Below are 12,708 nucleotides of genomic sequence, written 5' to 3' on the forward strand. Positions count from 1 at the left end.
CTGCCAATTTTTGATGAAACCATCATGGCCCCAGAAAAATCTCATCAATGTATTCCTGTTGGCCTGTGTCCTTGTGATTAGTCTTACACCTGTGTACCATGACACTAGGACATCTCAGCTGTATATCCCTTCACGTGGGGACTCTGCAGAGCATAGGGCCATGTCCCTGCTAAGGATCTTCCTCCACATCCATCTCTGAAGTCCACCATCTCTGACTTAGCCAGGGCAGGCCACTCTGGGCACAGGGGTCACTGACTGACCAAAGGCTGTACAGAGGGGAGAGAAGGACATCATCTTCCTAGAGCACCTACAGGCAAATGGGACTTTGCCCTTATCTATTCAGTCCTACCTACTTTGCTCCCTCCTACAGCTTCAAGGAAAGCCTTGTCATTGTTTATTAGACTATAAAATGCAGCTGAAGAGCCTCCTTGGCAGAATAAATATCAGACATCCGGGGATGTGGGGGTGCCTTTTGGGACAGGTCTCTTACCCAGACCTGGCTCACGATGGCCAATGAACATTTAGTCTTTGTGTTTTGGATTAAGAAAACGAGTTCTGCATGTTTCCTATCATCACAAAAGCAGTGAATTGAATTGATGCCTTTGTAAGCTTGATTATTGTTGCATAGATAAAGCCTCATTAAAGTCTCTCAGGAGAAGAGAAAAATTTTATTTTGAAAATAGAATGAGGGAGAGCATCTTGTGTGTCGTGGTGACAACAAAACAATAAATGAAGGAAATAATTAAATAACTATACCCCCCCCCAAAAAAAACCTCATCAAGAGGCTGGGTGAGTTTTTAATTAGTGCTGCATTTTCAATAAATCCATATCTGTATGTGGTGCCGATTCTTTCCTGGATAAGGGAAAGATAATAATGAGAATCCTATTTTTTAGTCCCACACTAAAGGGATGCCTAGTGTATTTAATCATGCTGTAGAAATCCTGGCAGCTTTCTCTGAGCCCAGCCTCTGCTCTAATTACATTTCTAGATTTTAGTAAATTGAAAGGGAAAATGTAGGAACAAAATAATTAAAACCAAAGAGGAAGTGCATATTAAAAAGAAGAAGCTGCTTAAAATTCTTCCACATAGCGCTTCCAAGGACATCTATAGCCATTTAATCAGATCCACACCAAATCAAAGCCCTTTTGTACAGAGACTAGGGATGGCATCTCTGGTGAGCGGTGTGGTCCCCACTGTGGAACAGGAACAACTTCGCACCAGGCTCCAGATTGAGATAGGTCTATTATGGCCTCCCAGATCTCTGGGGATTCGGGGCTAGCCCGGGCAAGCTGCTGTCCCAGGCTTCTTAGCTTTGAGAAGTACCTTCCCAGGTTCCCTGCAGCATTGGACTAAATCATAATATTTAGTTCCAGTTGTGAAGTAGCCAAATTCACTGCAGAGTATGCTGTCCCTGCCTCCTGTTTCCCCCACCTTCATGCCTTCCTGTCCCACTATTCTATCATCCTGTGAAATCTGTAGCCAAGAGAACAGAAGTGACCCCCAGCAGACAGCTCCTTGTAACTCGCTATCAGGTAACTTGTGGGTCTCTCTGAACAAGTAGCAAAACACAGGCTAACTTCAGCTAAAGGAATGAATGTTTCTGGTGAAGGATGAGCATGGGTGAAATTACATGGAAACGTTCCAAGTTTGAGCTTAATAGATGACAAACTCTTTTTGCTTTACGTAGGGTGGCAAAGTAACCACATCACTGTGGAATGTAGGGTCTCCCTTTGTTGATGATTTTGGTTAAAATATAGTTAGGACAAGCCCCCAGGATGCTGCTGTGTTTTTGTTTGTGATTCTGAGGAGATTTGAAGCTGTGGGATTGGTGAGGCTGCTAAGGTATTTGGATGACAATCTGGCACACCAGGAAGACAGCCTGGCACTTATAAATCCTCAGGGGGGCTTTGCTCCTGGGCTCCCAGCCTTGCCTGCAGAAGAAGCCCCTGGCCACCTGGTGCCCCATGCTGTGGCAGGAGACAGAGCGCACCAGTCTCCTGGAGACAGTCCCAAAGCAGCAGGGCTTCCGGAAGCTTCCCCAAGGCAGGGCCCACACTCCATCACCCTATGACCCAGGGGCCCAGCTGATTGCTCTTTTGGGTCCAATGCCTCAAGCACTGGCGTGCATTGTGAAGATGATGTAATGATAGGATCTCAGTTTGAAAGAAACACGTTGCTCCAGATGGTATGGCTTACTTTAGAATATTTTTTTTTTACTTTAGAATCTTTAAAGAAAAGTTAATGGGTATATTTATTGGGGGGATGGCAGGTTTGAGCTACCCGGGGAGGTGGTTAGGGATTACTCCTGGCTCTATGCTCTGGCATCACTCCTGGCAGAGCTCTGCGGACCATATGGAGTGTGCCAAGGACCGAACCCAGGTCGGCGAGCTAGCAAATCGAGCGTCCAGCTCACCGTACTGTGTCTCCGATCCTAGAAGAATCACTTTTTAACAGCTTAAGCAAAAGGAGAGACTAGTGGAATAGTTGCAGCAACAAACATCCCATCCCTGATGTCACCTTCATGTGGAGATTTTTCTCTGCCGGGAGTAAGGAGCCCTGAGACCTTTCTCATACTCAACTCTGGAATAATTGACGGATGGACCTTGGGGGCTAGGACGGGAGGCGGGTAAGGGCGCAGGTGTCCACGGCAACAGCTTCCTTCCCTTCATGCCTCCTTTGCGCCTGCTTTCTCCCCAAGGCCGCTCTAGCTTTGTTTCCTAGCGCCAAATTAGAAAAGCATCTTAAGGATCTCTAACGTTATCTCAAAATGCAACTTAAAAAAAAAGTCTGTACTGCCGCAGAGTTGGCCAAAGGAGGAGAGGGGCGGAAAAAAAAACAACGAGATGCGGAAAAGTCGCGGATAATCCAAAAACGGCGGGCAAACCCCAGGGGCGATGAACCGTCTTCATTATTACGCCGCCCCCCCCACCCCGGCTGGGCACAGGCCAGAGGCTCTCCGAGCGCCTCGCACCTCGGCGCCCCGCACGCGCACCCCCCTCCTCCCGGCAGGCCCCGCCTCGGTCTCCTCCTCCTTCCCGCCTCCCCGCACGCGCCCCGCCCGCGGCCCCGGCGGCCGCCCCGCTCGCCTGCGCACGCGCAAGGTAGGTGGCGGCGGCGGCGGCGGCGGCTGCGGCGGCGGGGGCGGGGCCGGAAGGGCCGGGCGCCCGGGCGAGGGCGCGGCGGCCGCGCGGGGTGGGGCCCGGCGGGTACGCGCTCGCCGCGTCGACGTGCTGACGCCATGACGCCCCGGCCGGTGTGTGTCGGTGTGTGTGTGTGTGAGTGTGCGCGCTCCGAGTGTGTATTTGTGTATCGGCGGTCCCGCAGGTCCCGGATGTTGCGGACAGTATGAGGCGAGCGCAGGGGGACGGGGACCAGCAGCTGTCGCCGCCGCTCTCAGGTGAGTGGGGAGGAGAGTCGAGGGCGAGGGTTGTCCAGCCGGAGTGGGGGGGCACCTCCCTGATTAAGAGGTGACCGACCCCCCCGCTCTTGCCCCCCACCCCCCACCTACACACACACACACACACACACACACACACACACACACACGTATACTCTTCTCTGCCCCATTTCCCACATGCCGGGGTGTGTGGCCTGGGCATGCCAGAGCCGAATCAACCGTTTCTTCTCCTAATCCCAAGCATTCAGGAGACACAAACGCCGCCCCCCTGCCCTCCGAGAGCCCCCCGCCCCCATCATCTCCCCAGCCCCATCCCCCTTGCCAAATAGTGAGCTGTCGCCTGCGGCGAGCCGGGGGAGTGCGCATGCGCGAGTGCCGGCGAGCTCGGGGTGCTAGTTCGCTGCCCCCGGGGCGCATGCGCACCTCCGCGATGCAGGGACCTGCGGGATAAAGAGCCTCTTGACCACGCGCCCGCCTCCTTGCCCAGGCGGGGAGCTCGATTTGCTGCTGGCCGGCTCGCCAGCCTGTTGCTCCTGTCCCAGAGGGACAATTGACGTGATTTGAGGGGACTCGGTTGATAAAGCGCTGTTCTCAGCTGGGGTTGCCCTAGAGACTCCCAGGCTACCAGCGCCTCCCAGACCCAACGTGCCCCCACGCTGACCCTTCTTTTGAAACTCGCTGCAACTTCCAAATCGAGCCTTACTTTTCTTTACTCCGTCGTCGTCGTCCTGTGGAACTTTTAATACAGACCTCCTCTGAATGTAGAAGTAGGCGCCCTAACCCCTTTCATTATCCTAGGAGGGATTTGGGTGGTCTTTGTAGGGAGGATTTAGGGTCATAAAGAAAGGGAGGATTCCTTTTTGTGAAAGCCTCAATTATCCTCATAGAACTGCATAAAGTACAGAGCACACCGTAGAAAAAGTCTGAGTAGAAATTGTAAATTAGGGTATCAGGGTCCTGCCCTCTGTGGTTGTGTGACCTATTTTTTCGTGAAAGATCTTCCTAGTGCTTTCGTTTTAGCTCTGCATTATTGATGCTCTGTGAACACATGAAAACAAAGGCAATCTGAAATTACTGGTGAATGACAACTTACCCACTGGAGATTTTAATTTCAAATAATGAGACATTTCAGTTCTGCAAACAACCAAAAAAGGCACGTTTAAAATAAGGAACTTAAAAATTTACTATTTCAGTGGTGCAAGACCTGGATTCTCAGTTGGCACATTCTGTTCCTTTAAATTTGCTCCTACATTGCCACTGTTTTGGATACTTTGCTGCTACTTACTTTTGCCATCAAAACAGTTGCAAGGAAATGAAACAAACGTTTTGCTCAGGAGCAGTAGAAAAATAATGTAGGGAAAGGGAGCTTTTTCCTGTATTTTCCAGTTATTTTTGCCAACCCTGTTTTCTATCTGAATCATTGAGAATGGGATATAATAGTAAGTCCCATTTTTCTCTTTCTCATTCTTCCCCACCCCCAACCCCCTCTTTTGTATTCTTCTGAAAGGACTGTTTGGCTGCCACTTAACTGAAGGATCTTCTATTCTTGGACCTTAAAATACACACGTGTTTTATATATATATTATATATGTGTGTATATAACACACACACACATATATACGTGTGTGTCCCTCCCTTATTTCCTCATTTGATACTGGCTTTTGCAAGGTTCAGCTGTCTTTTGTGCAGTTTTCTGTTGCCATGGTTACAGTCAGAATCAAGAGATGACACAGGAAGCACAGGAATTTGGGGGCCACACATCATCCTGTGTCCTAGTAAAGAGCTGGATGCTCATCTTTTTCCCCATGGTGTGAAGACTTAGGAGTATAAATTACTGTGGCGACCCCAAACTCGGGGTGTTTCCGTCCATTTCACACTTTGGTGACTTTTAAAACTTTTAATTGTAGTTAATTTGAAAATTGGAGACGTTTAATGTTGCTTACATCCGGACTTCCCTTTGGTTATGATAAATCTTGAAGTAAAGCTAGTTTTTATCTTGGAACATTTTGTCTGGTTGAGTTTACTGAAGCCTCCTTTCAGTTTTTTATGGTTAAAGGCATGAAATGCTTTTCGGATTAAGATAAATGTTATTTATTTTTGGTGCAGTCATGTTTTAAAAATATCTTCGGAATGGGCCAAACATATATATATATATATATGCATATATATATACATATGTGTATATATACAGATGGAAAAAAATTGAAAAAGTACAGGGAGTGAATTATTATTTTTTTTCTTTTTGGGTCACACCCGGCGATGCACAGGGGTTACTCCTGGTTCTGCACTCGGGAATCACCCCTGGCGGTGCTCAGGGGACCATATGGGATGCTGAGAATTGAACCTGGGTCGGCTGCATGCAAGGCGAATGCCCTACCCGCTGTGCTATTGCTCCAGCCCCGAAAATTTTTTGTTTTACTATTGTGTTTTCATCCATTTCCTTATCCTCAAGTGAAACAGTTGTTACCTCTATCTTTGTTTATGCTTCTGGGGATAGTGCTTTTACAAACATACACAATTATATATATATGTATATATATATATACACTTTGGGTTTTTGTTTTGTTTCGTTTTTGGGCCACACATGGTGTTGTCCTGGCTCTGTGCTCAGGGATCACTCCTGGTGGTTTTCAGGGGGCCATTTGGGGTGCTGGGGATGAACCTGGGTTTGCTGTGTGCTAGGTTATTAAAATACCTGCTGCATTGTTGCTCTAGTCACTTCTTTGTTATTTTTGTTTCTATTTGTTTTAGGCCCACATACACTAGTACTAGGGGCTCAGTCCTGGCTCTCTGTTCAGGGAACAGTCCTAGTAGTGCTCAGGGGACCATATGTGGTGTAAGGATCACACCCTGGACAACTGCATGCAAGGCAAAGTGCCTTACCCATGGTACTCTATCCCTGTTTTTATTTGATTTAGATAAAGGCAAGATACTAGTTTTGCACTTCACTTTTTCACTTCATTTTATATTTATACATTGCAGATGGGCACTCCCAGTGGTCCTTAGGGGCTGCTCCTGCCTCTGTGCTTGAGGATTGCTCCTGGTGGTGCCCACAGGATCATGTGGTGCTGAGATCCTCTCTTCTTCATACAAAGCATGCTCTTGACCAGTTGAACAGCATCTCAGGTCCCACTTGATGTATCTTGACATTGACCAGGAATGTAGCCTTACTATCCTTTTCATGTTTGGATTTTCCATGTTTTCTTGAAGAATACATCTTTTCACTGTTGGTATGTTTTCTCTATTTTTTGTGTATTTGCGTGTGTCATGGTTTTCTGGTTATACTCAGTGGTGCTCAGGGACTATTCCTGGTATGTTGCACTGAGGTTGGTCCCTCTGGTGTTCTGGGGACTATGTAGTACCAGGGATTGAACCAGAACTTCCTCATGCAAAGCATGCACACTAGCCCTTTGAGCTATTTCCCCAGCCCAAATTGTTGGCATTTTATTTCCTTCAAAAATATCTCTCTACACTTTTTAAATCTGGAACAATTTATGTAGAAGCCATGTATTATACTTTTTGAAAAAGACCAGGATTGTGGCTGGAGCGCTAGCACAGCGGGTAGGACGTTTGCCTTGCACGCGGCTGACCAGGGTTCGATCCCCAGCATCCCATATGGTCCTCCAAGCACTGCCAGGGGTAATTCTTGGGTGCAGAGCCAGGAGTATTCCCTGTGCATCACCGGGTATGACCCCCCCCAAAAAAAAAATAAAAAGACCAGGATTGTATGTCACTTCTGGAATTGTCTGGTGGTTTTCTCACTGTTTCCTGTTTCCATTAATATGTTTCTTTGTCCCTTTTTTTTTTTTTTTTTTTTTTTTTGCTTTTTGCTTTTTGGGTCACACCCGGTGATGCACAGGGGTTACTCCTGGTTCACGCACTCAGGTATTGTTACTCCTGGTGGTGCTCGGGGGACCATATGAAATGCTGGGAATCGAACCCGGCTTGGCCGTGTGCAAGGCAAACGCCCTACTCACTGTGCTATCACTCCAGCCCCCGTCCCTGTATTTTCTATAATTTGGCACTGATGTCTAAAAGCCTCAACATTTGGGTTAAATATTTTTGGTAGTAATGCTTTCTAGGCATTATCTTGTACCTTGTATTGTGTTAAAAGAAAAACTGTCATGTCCCAGTATTAATAATGGTGAGTTTGTTCTATCATTTAGTTAAATGATAAATACTAGGTCTCCCTATTGAAAAGGTTCCCCCTGCACTCCCCTCTTTTTTTAAAAATGGGATTTGAACTTAGGATCTTATATGTCAGGCAGGTAATTTTTTCCTTTTCAATTAGCAAGTAATCTGTAGAGCGTTGACCCTTGGCACTGTACTCATACTCCTCTAGTCATCTTAGTGACCCAGGTCATTTATTATTGCAAAAATGGTAATTTTCTAATTTTGGCTTTCCTCTTAGCTTAGCAATTAGCTTTCAGTCTTTTGTAGAGATTTCCCTTTAACATATTTCTGAGTGATGATCACTGTCACTGTCCTCCCGTTGTTCATTGATTTGCTCGAGCGGGCCCAATAATGTCTGCATTTTGAGATTTGTTGTTACTGTGATTGGCATATTGAATACGTCACGGGTAGCTTGCCAGGCTTTGCCTTGTGGGTGAGAGACTCTCAGTAGCTTGCTGGGCTCTCTGAGAGGGGCGGAGGAATTGAACCCGGCTTGGCCGGGCTGGCTACGAGCTAGGCAAACACCCAAACGCCCTGCCGCTGTGCTATCGCTTCAGCCCTGAGTGATGATAAGAGAATTATTTTACCTTGTTCTGTATTTTAGTATCATCATAAACCTATAAATTTTACAGTGTTCTTTTTCATCAATTGTATTTTTTATCGTGTGTATATATATATTTTGTATATAGGTCACACCATGCTGTGCTCAGGACTTAATACTGACTGTTCAGGGATCACTGCTGGTGGGTGGGCTTAGGGAATCATATGGTGTGCCAGGGACTGAACCCAGGTTGGCCATATGTAAGGCAAATGCCCCACCCACTGTACTATTGCCCCACTCTGGCCCCATTTAGTGTATATATATTTTTGATGCTTGAGATTGCCTATATTTGGCCGTGGAAATTCTTTGAATTTAGTCAGTGAGTACTTCCTTGCTTTTACATAGAAGAATCTCTCTTTCTCCTTTGAGATCCTATTCATTGGTTCTCAAGGGCTGCACCTGGTTTCGTGCTTAGGGGTCACTGGCTGTGCTGGTGGCACTCTGTGGCTTTGGGATCAAACCTAGGCCTCATGCAAAGCATGTACATCAGCACTTTGAGCCTTCTCCCCAGCCTTGCTGTATTTTTTCCCGTCTCAGATGTGGAGACTTTATGTCTTTGTGTACACACACACACACACACGCACGCACACACACACACACACTTTTCTTCCTTTTTAATAATTTACATTGCTCGCCTCCCTGTGGAGTTCTTAGAGTCAAATTGAAAAGTAAAGGGACTGAAGAGAGATAGTACAAGATTAAGGCACTTGCCTTGCATGTGAACCACCTTGATTCCATTCCCTGCACTGCATATGGTCCCCTGAGCTTGTCAGGAGTGATCCTTGAGCAGAGAACCAGGTGTAAGTGCTGGACAATGCTGGGTGTGGCCCCTAATAAAAACAATAAAAGTTAAGGTGCTTTATTTTTATTTTAATACAACGCAGCTAGTTTTTGTCTTATTTCTGGCCTTATTGGCATTACTAGATTTTTTATTTTGGATCTTGCAGATTTTTCATCTTGAATACTCTGTGAAAGACAGGATCTCTGAAGAGATAATTTCTTCTCTTGCCTACTCACCACATTATAAGGTTAGCTATAGAAGAGACTAGGGAATTTTTTTTTCTCTCTTAGCAACCTTGTTCTTTTTTCTGAGATGAAAGGTACACCGAATGAAATTTGGAGACTGAAATTGTATTTATAAGCTTTCTTGGAGATATGAGGTTTTGATGGTTATATAAAAACATCTGTGTATAAATGTATAAGTGCATATTTGTCTTTTCTCTCTTCGTTTTACATGCATTTCTCCACATGGAGTGTTATGTAAGAGTAGAGTGGCTTTTTTTTTTTACATTACTGAATTTTTATCATTAAAAAGGCAATGAGACATTTTTCTTAATTAGGGACTAGGCCATGAACTCTGGGATCTTCATTCAGGATATGAAACAGTGTGTGATCCTGTGGTATGTATCATGTATACTCTGTAGATACTTAGGAGAAATATTGATGCAGTCATCATGTTTTCTCAAAGTCTATTACCCTTTTATTTAACTGATAAAAATACAAATTAAAAATAGAGTAGAACTGTATTCTAAGCAGGCTTTACGAACTGGACTGATGTGTTTGCAGAAAACATTTTTTAAACACCATGCAGTAGAATTTTGAATAATCTTACTAATTATAGGCTGCTCAAAGCCTTACAGCAGCAGTATTTTTTCTGATACACGCTTTTCTTTTTACCATTTTATTTTTACTTCCAGACTTTATAAGATTACCTGACTATTCTCAACCTGGTTTTATAATAATTTTGGCTCCATACTAAGTTCTAGTTGTAGGGAATGCTCAGCGGTAGTGCACTTTCTCCTTAACACATGTGAGAGCCCAGATTTTTTTTTTTTTTACTTAGTCACTGTGAAAATGCATTTATTTATGATTTGGTTTCAGGTATACAGTATTTCAACACCACCCCTTTCACCAGTGTTCAGTACAATCCACCAGTCCCTCTGTATCTCCCAGCACCTTCTTCCCCCACTCTAAACTCACACAAATTCTGGTTGGGTATTCAGAGAAACATACCTTGTGTTTGTTTTCAGACTCAGTAAATCTTTTGAAAGGCCATTTGCTAATAAGATACAGTAGCAACTTTTGCTTTTGATTTGACAAGCTCCCATTCTAGGGGAAAAGATTCTAAAGCACAGCGTCTGTAGGAAACTCTAGGGCCTTCTTCCTTTTCAGTCTTTCAGCTGTGCTCATGTTTTAATAGAACTGGCAGGAGTTGCCTAGCTACCTGTGTGTCAGTGCTGGTCATTCTGCTTTTTGAGAGCTAGATACAGACCTCAGAGTGGGAATTAAACATTCAGCCAGTAACCCTTACTTGACCACAAAGAACTTTATTTCTTGACTTTTTTTCCCCCAAGAAACTGTTGGCATAAATCATTGTGGCAACTACTGCACTGAAAAAAGACTTGAATTCTATTTTTTTTTTTTTCGGCCTTTTGGGTCACACCTGGCGATGCACAGGGGACCATAAGGAATGCTGGGAATCGAACCTGGGTTGGCTGCGTGCAAGGCAAATGCCCTACCTGCTGTGTGCTATTGCTCCAGCCTCTGAAAAAAGACTTGAAAACCTAGAAATTTCCCTGTGTCTAGCCTCTCGTTTGTCAGGAAAATGTGTATGTAAACAACTCTTTAATTTGGGGTTTACATGATACCATTTAAAAAAAATAGGATCAACTTGCCCTTTCTTTGTCTTTCTATACTAGGATCTATGAAATGGGTCTGACAGTTGGTACCCAGGCCCAGACTTACTTGGGGGCCACCAGGGTTGTGTCTGGCAGAGATGAACCCTATTTTTTGAGGAGCCACATATTGTTAAATATACTACTTTTTTGGGGGGGGGTGGAATTTTTTTTGGGGGGGGCTACAGCCAGGTGATACTCTGGTGTTACTCCTGGCTCTATGCTCAGGGGTCATCCCTGGTGGTGCTCGGGATCATATGTGATGCTGGGGATTGAACCCTGAAATCGACTGTATGCAAGGCCAGCACCATATCTGCTGTTGGTAACCTCCATATACTACTTTCTTAAAAAGTTTTTTTCTTGGCTTTTTGGGCAACACCAGCAGTCCTCAGGGCCTATTCCTGGTTCTATCGTCAGGAGTGACCTCTGGCTATACTCCGGAGACCATATGTGGTACTAGGGATCAAATCAGGTCATTCTCTGTGCTGTGGGTTAGACAAGCATCTTCCTGTATGTCTGGCTCATATTTATGCTTACCAGCAAAACACAAGGATCTGATTTCTTTGCATCGTTACAAATCTTTGTTGTTGTTGTTATTATTATTATTTGTATGTGTGTGTTTGGCTGTATTTATTCTAAGGGGGTATGTTTTAATTTTTTAACTTTATTGGTTTTGGGGCCACACCCTGTGGTACTCGGGCTACTCCTGGTGGGGGTCAGTGGGGGACCATATGGGGTGCTGGGGATTGAACCCAGGTCAGCTTCATGCAAGGCAAGTCCCTTGCCCTCTGTATTTTCTCCCCAGCCTCTATAATCTCTCTTCTGTACCACTGATGTTTGCCTACCTTGTGCTGGTACTACTGTATAATTTTATACAAATTGTTCATAAACACTTGGGTAAAGTTAGGCCACCTTGTTCTTTTTCTGTTTATCAAACTCCCTGAAAAATCCTGTTAGGTTAGTATCTTTTGAGGCCACACCCAACGATTCTCAGAGGTTTCTCTTGGCTCTACACTCAGGAATCATTCCTGGAGGTACACGGGGGACAGTATGGGATGCTGGGGATCAAACCCAGTCAGCTGCATGAAGCGCTCTACCCTCTGTACTGTTGCTGCTCGCCCCTAGATTAGTATCTTTAAGTGATAAGATCTGCAGTCTGTAGTACATTTGTAAGATAAATAGCTTTATAGAGGTCTTTTTCAAAAAAGAAAAAAAAAGCCTTCTTTATGTAGCAACGGATCACTACATTTGTCTCTTGTTCTGAATGAGTTTACAGTTTCCACTCTTCAGTTTGCTTGGAGTGATTTTCATTCTTATATAGAGGTACGATTTTCAAATGCAGGGTACACTTTTTATAATTTGTTTTAGATTAAGACACTAAATTAAATAGTTTTAATAAAGACATCAAAGCTTTTTGGGAGGACAGGCAGTTTGGGTCACACCCAGTGGTACTCAGTGCTTACTCCTAACTCTGCTCAAGGATCACTCCTGGCTGGGCTCTGGAGAACTATAGGTGGTGCTGAGGATTGAACTTGGCTTCGTTGTCGGCAAGGGAAGCACCTAACTCTGTACTATTTGGCTGCAATGTGTTGATGTTCTAGATAGAATGATTACTTGATACAGGATATGTAATAAGAGGAAATAGTGTTATGGTATCCAAGGGAAACCTGAACAATCAAGCCTCAAAAAAGATTAGGGCCAAAACACTTCTCGGAACTTAGATATAAAAGTAAATGAACTTTAATGTTTACCATAAATAGCACCGTAGTGCCATGAGGCTTATTACTTTATGTTACTGAGTAAGATCTGACTGGTCAGTCAGACTCCCAGAACTTTTCCTGGAGACCAGGAGTGTCTTACA

The 12,708-nt window shown here is 44.8% G+C and overlaps 1 protein-coding gene across 3 annotated transcripts in view; it reads left to right on the forward strand.

Annotated features, from left to right (window-relative positions):
* Positions 1–3,151: 3,151 nt before the first annotated feature.
* SPOP (speckle type BTB/POZ protein) overlaps positions 3,152–12,708 on the forward strand; it is an 86,914-nt gene continuing 77,357 nt past the window's right edge. For all 3 annotated transcript variants that reach the window (XM_056127451.1, XM_056127450.1, XM_056127452.1), the window contains exon 1: positions 3,152–3,398. The gene's annotated coding sequence lies outside the window, so the exon portion shown is untranslated. The remainder of the gene's footprint in view (positions 3,399–12,708) is intronic.

Source organism: Sorex fumeus, unplaced genomic scaffold (assembly GCF_029834395.1).
Source record: "Sorex fumeus unplaced genomic scaffold, SorFum_2.1 ptg000063l, whole genome shotgun sequence".
Taxonomy (NCBI): Eukaryota; Metazoa; Chordata; class Mammalia; order Eulipotyphla; family Soricidae; genus Sorex; species Sorex fumeus.